General features: G+C 46.8%; 1 pseudogene; it reads right to left on the reverse strand.

The window, feature by feature from the left end:
• Positions 1-2,755: 2,755 nt before the first annotated feature.
• Positions 2,756-3,913, reverse strand: LOC103013125 (eukaryotic translation initiation factor 4E-like; annotated as a pseudogene).
• Positions 3,914-6,216: the final 2,303 nt, after the last annotated feature.

Consider the following 6,216-nt stretch of genomic DNA (forward strand, 5'->3'; position numbering starts at 1 on the left):
AGGAGGACAGAGAAAGTACTTTGGAACCTTCTACTGGGACCTTTAGTGCTGCCCATTGTCTAGATTTACCCCTGCCCCAATCCCCTGGCCAATGTGTCCATCTGCGAAGTATAAATGGTGTTCACGGCCCCATTTGTAACTTCCCTCCTCCAGGAATATATCAAACGCTTCAGCTAAAATGAATCTTCTCGTTGCACATTGAGCCTCTGTCAAAGCATTTAATAAAATTTGCCTTGCAATGTAATTACTTACATTATGGGTCTAATTGCACATATGAATCCCTGAAGAATGGAATCTCTGTGTTTAAAAACTTTTAACTTTGTGCTGTCTTCAATGCTTGGCAACACAAATTGAATTAGCATCTCTGATATAGAAATACCCTAGAAGGTATAAAGTGCTGTAAAGAGTTCAGGGTAATAATAAAAACAAGAGCAACCCTATTTTGTGTGTTCTCTGTGTCAGGCATTGCATAATGCTTGAGATACAGCATGTAATTCTTGTTTTGGCTAACATAGGGTTAACTTCTCTAACAGGCAAATCCTGGAGTCTCAGTGGCTTAATATAGCGGTTTACTTCTTGCATTTTCGCAAGTCCAGTATTTGAATTTGATGGGCAGTTCTCCTCTCCAGAACGATTGAAAGACCAGGTGTCTTGCACTTTCTGGTATGGCAGCAGGTAGAGCCTAACGCCGTTTGCTGGGTCCTCTGCATCAAGAGGCTTGTTGTGTTTGTGAGTGTGGAGAGCTACGTGCAGACTCTGGTGGGCCAGGCCTTGCGGTGGTGGGAGTCACTTCCGCTCGGTGCATTGGTTAGAACTTGATCACATGATCCCATCTCGGGGCAGAGAGGCCTGGGAAGCAGGGTCCCTGGCTGAGCAGCGCTCCCAGCACGGCTGTACTCCATGGAGAGGGGCCCTGAGCCTCGGTGCACATTTACGCTGTGATCATTGTAACAACCCTATGAGACAGGTTCTGTTTTTATTCTCCTCTTAGAGGTCAGGAGCTTGGAGAAGGGAGATGAAGTGACTTGTTGAAAGTACCCTGCTAGAAAGTTCAGAACCAGGTTTAGAACCCAGGTCTCTCTGCCTTTCGAAAGCTGCCTTGGCATCGATACACGAGGCGACATTTCTCTTCGCTGCTCATTCTGCGGCATCTCCCAGACTGCGAAAGATGGTTCTCACATCAGGCTCCCGCTGTTGAGCATGCTCAGTAAACCTTCTGGGGTCTCTGTCAGAGCATCCCCTTCTATGCAGGTGTTTGTGGTCTCTGAGCGTGGCAGGACCCATTATCCCCTCTGTGGCCAGACCTGTGCCGTTTCCCATTCCCCCCTCTGGGTCTGCTGCATCCAGGCCCACAGCGTACGCTCTTGGGGTTTATGCCGGATGGACCATGAGGTCCAGCAGCTGTGGATCCAGCGCTCAGCAGACGGAGACGCCGCTCTGGGGGGACATGTGTGTCTCATCTCGGGGGAGGATGTGGTAGAGGGTGCAGGGGAAGAGAATGGGAGAAGGAGCCGGTCTTTTTTTTCTCGGGATGATGTGTGTTTCAATCAATATTGAAGAGTAAACATGCATGAAAAAAAATGGACACAGTTCAGCCCATAGCTTGTAATTGCTGTTCCCAGGAGTGCTGGAACTAGGCTTCACTGTTGGCTCTTAAGTTTCATATAATAAACCATCCGTGGATTTATTATTTTTTCTGAGACTCTCCTCCGTGTCCCCATGTTCCGTGCTGTGGAAGATTCAGAAGGAGTTTCATTAGTTAAGGTCTTGGCTGACAGTCTCTTTTGGGGAGGTGAAGCGTCGGTACACAATGACAGTAGGTGGCTGCTTTTTGCCTAAAGGCACGCCGCAGCTGTGGGTGGCGCTGGTGACCAGGGAAGGGAGGGGTCTGTGTGCACTGAAGCGGCCAGCAAAGGCTTCCTGGAGGAGGAAGGGCTTGCTTTTTTTTTTTTTGTCTAAAAGACAATTCACTGTACACATTCTATTTACAGTTTTCTACAGTGTCTTAATATGAATGGGACCACTTGAGCCATTTTTTAACCAAAGCAAAATAACCTAAGTATAGCAAAGTGTTAAAATACAGCATAAAGATACAAAAACAGGCATATTAATTCTAATTAGGAATGTAATTATGATACATTTTTCATAATCCACAATTATGTTTAGGAAATCACACAAACATAGATCACTGATTTGAATGAAATGCATAAATTTGTAGTAAAGCTTTGTAGTAACAAAAAAAACAAAAAAACTACCAAAGAATGCACAAAATTAATCTTTATTCCACCTTTGTGTCATATTCCTGGATCCTTCACCAGTATTACATGAGGAAAAAAACAAAAGCAAAACAAATGAAAAACTGAAATCAGAATCACTAATGTTATCAAGTAGGGAAACAAATAAATTAAAATCTAGCAGCCATCAGCAAGAGTACAGCACAGACAATGCTGTAAAAAGAAACAAGGAAAATTGTTAGAAAACTGCATGCATCATACTCTTTCAAACCAGCAAATTAAGCTCCTGTGTACAATGGAACATAAACAGAATCGTTCTCTTGTAAGGTGTAGAAATGCAGATTCTTTTCTTTAATATTGTAGATGGGCCAGATGTGTTTGTAATGGTTAATTCTATTAAGCTATTACAGAGTGGGCCAGGAACACATTTATGGATTCTGGGGACGATGTGTACTATACTTCTTTGATTGGGAAAGTGGACACTCTAGCCAAAATTAAAAAATATATATATATATATGAACACAGAAGTACAAGACAAAGGCGAATGAGACTTCTCTTATATCTTAGCAACATTTAGATGGAAATCAAATTTAAATGCAGTCCACTCTGCTTTTGAAGAGGCTTTGGTTCAGCTCCCAAATCTCGATTGCTTGACGCAGTCTCATACGAGAATACTCAGAAGGTGTCTTCTTAAACAACAAACCTATTTTTAGTGGTGGAGCCGCTCTTAGTAGCTGTGTCTGCATGGGACTGATAACCAATCACTATCTTTGGAGGAAGTCCTAACCTTTCCTTGTATACCCTCCCTATATGTGTAACAGCGTCTCTGTTTTCACATTCAGTAGTCCACATTGCTATTTTTTCACCTTTAGCTCTAACATTAACCACAGCTCCACATACATCATCACTGTAGTCATCAAAACATTCTCCAGTAAGGCACAGCAGGGTCGCTAGCCGAAAGCGATCGAGGTCACTTGGTCTCTGCTGTTTGTTCAATGTAATTAGCCATCGTCCTCCTCGTTCGTTTTTCTCATCTTCCCACGTAGGCTCAATACCATCCTTAAAAAGTGAGTAGTGGGCTTCCCTGGTGGCGCAGTGGTTGGGGGTCTGCCTGCCAATGCGGGGGACATGGGTGCGGGCCCTGGTCTGGGAGGATCCCACATGCCACGGAGCGGCTGGGCCCGTGAGCCACAACTATTGAGCCTGCGCGCTACGATTGCTGAAGCTCGTGCACCTGGAGCCCGTGCTCCGCGGCGGGAGGGGCCGCCGCAGTGGGAGGTCCGCGCACCGCGGCGAGGGGTAGTCCCCACCTCGCTGCAGCTGGAGAGCTCCCGCGCGCAGCAACGGGGACCCAGCGCAGCCAAAAATTTAAAAATTAATTAATTAATTAATTTAAAAAAAGTGAGTAGTCACAGGCAGGCATTAAACTGCTAGACAACTGGATATGGTTGTACAGAGCCCAAAAGTCTTCAACAGTATCAAACTTTAGAGATCAGCCGAAGGTTTGCTTGCCAAGTTTTGCTTTTACCATTTTTAAAAATCCAGGGTGCCCATCTTTTCCGTAAAGGATGTTTAACATAGTGTTCTGGGTTAGCAACCTCCTGATTAGATTCTGTTTCCTCTTCTTCTCTAGGTGGGGGATTAGGAGTAGGGGTGGTTTCCAGTTCCACAGTCACCATCTTAGATGCATCTCGAAGAGCTTGCTTTGAAGCCAGAGAGGTGGGATGGATTTAAATAGATGGAGAAGAAACGGCAGAGCATTTCTGGCCAAGAGGAAAGAGACAGGCTTGTTGGGGCTGAATGAATAGAGGTGCAGTCAGGGTGGGGATGAGACCTGCCCCGTTGCATCAGAGGCTGTGGCTGGGGAAGCAGCAGGGGATTGGGGCGGGGAGGGTTGGGGAGATTGAGAGGGTAAAAGGGGTCAGAGGGCAAAGCATCATTAGAAGATGACTGGAGAAGTTGCAGTAACTGAGCCAAGGGTCCCACTTGCTACTGTTTCTTCCCAGGAAGGCTTGTTCTTCCTTGATAGGTTAGAAGTAGGACCAGGGCACCAGTTAGAAAGCTTGGCTTGGTCAGGCCCTGGTGCACATTGAAGGGGCAGAATTTAAGAAGAGTTATTCATCTTGGGCCCCTGTAACCCTTGTCCTTCTGTCCTTCTCCGCCCTGAACCATAACCACCACCATCACCTCTGCAGATAGCGCTTCCCTCCAGTTCCCACTCCTGGGAATGTCCGTGCCTGAGACCAGGTGTGTCAGAGAACATCATTCTTTCATGCTTTCCCAGATTTTTCATGCTGTCCTAGGGACAGGTTCTCGAAAAGTGACTAAGCTTGAACATATGTCAAACCAGTTGGGTGAGTGTAGAGCTTGATTAAATTTGGTTTCACAAAGTGAAAAAATACGCCCTGTCTTGCCTTGTAGCATTTTAGGGTTATTGGTGCTACTTTGATCCTGAGCCAGGGTGGCCAATGCTGGGAGTGAATCCCCTCTGTCATCCCTTCAGAGCCCTTTGCTGTTTTGACCACACTGGCTTCCAGGGCGCCTTCCCTCCTGACCCAAGTTTGTTTTCATAGGAAACAGACTCTGAAGCAGGAATTGAGAGCAGGAGGTTCCCTGGGAGGGGTGCATAACCTTGGGCAAGGATTCTTCCCTGGCCAAGGGCAATTCCTGGGTAGGATTGCAGCTGGGGAATGAGACCTTTGAACCTGAAAGGGGGGATGGGGAGTGGGGGGGTTGTCTGGGTAGGACAGTGCAGCACCCACTATAGCTCCCAGCAGCCAGCACTTGAGTTCTCTCAGCAAAGAGACAAGAGACCCTCAGGCCACTGGACCCCCTTTGCCATTTCCTTCAGAAAGCCCGGAAGTGCCTGGGAATCTACATACCCCAGGGCAGCCCCTAACCAATGACGAACACAAACACCCGGCTTCTTTCACTACCATGGTGACCGTTGTGAAGTGTGACCCAAGTTGTCTCCACAGCTCCCCACTGGGACTGAGCCATGGTCCCCTCCATGGGATGGATACTTGCCTGATGACCCCTCTTGTTTCATCCCTTTACCTCTGGGTCCCATGTCCCCATTCAGATGGTTCCTGGTTTTTTGTTTTTTGTTTTTCCTGGAAATGCTTCATAACAACTCACTTTCTCCTGAGTTCTGCGGTCAGCTTTGTCTGTTCTGGGGAAATAGATCCAAGACAACCGCTTTGTGACCCTTGAGTATGTTACTGAACCTCTCTAAGCCTCAGTTTCCTCATCTGCAGAGTAAGCACAACAATGACAATGAATGTGTGGGATTGTTGTAACACACCCAGGACAAAGTAAGTCCTGAGTAAAGACAGCTGTTATTAACTGAACAGTAATACTCTCTGGTTTTGGCTAGAAGAGCCAGATACTGCCTCATTTTGGCTGAAAAGTGTGAGCTTTGCATCCTCTCTGATTGGACTTGAAACTCCTTCTACACCTGAGGTCCTCTTTCTGCATTGTTTCAGCTTCAGTCGCAAGTATCGGCTGCACTTTTTGTTTTTCTTTTAGTGTGAAAGGAGGAAATCCCTGAAGGAAAGGTCCTGAGTGTTCTTTTGAGTTTCTGTATATTGAGTTTCCTGATAGCCTCTCCTTATAAAGAACCTCTTGAACTAATTAAGCTAATTGGAGACGAAGCTGGCTCATTTTCACATGCTGCTCAAGGAAGGTCCCTGATATTTAAGAATGTAAATTTCACTAAGTTTTTAAACTGTGTTTTGCACTGGAGATCTTGGTGGTCGGGGTCTTCACTTGGAATCGGTGGGGAAGAGCAAGGGCTCGTCATCCCTGGGGTCACCTTCGCCCTGGATCCGGCTCTCCTGTCCCATCCTTGTTGACAAGGCCCGTTGCTCCGCCACCATGGCTGGTGTGGTGACCAGAAACCACATGGGTGACCCTTGAGGACTGATGGCTCTGCAGGACCACCCTTGGCTGCAGTCCTCAGTCTCAGCTGCCTAGAGTGAGT

The sequence above is a fragment of the Balaenoptera acutorostrata genome, chromosome 10 (genome assembly GCF_949987535.1).
Source record: "Balaenoptera acutorostrata chromosome 10, mBalAcu1.1, whole genome shotgun sequence".
In the NCBI taxonomy this organism is placed as follows: domain Eukaryota; kingdom Metazoa; phylum Chordata; class Mammalia; order Artiodactyla; family Balaenopteridae; genus Balaenoptera; species Balaenoptera acutorostrata.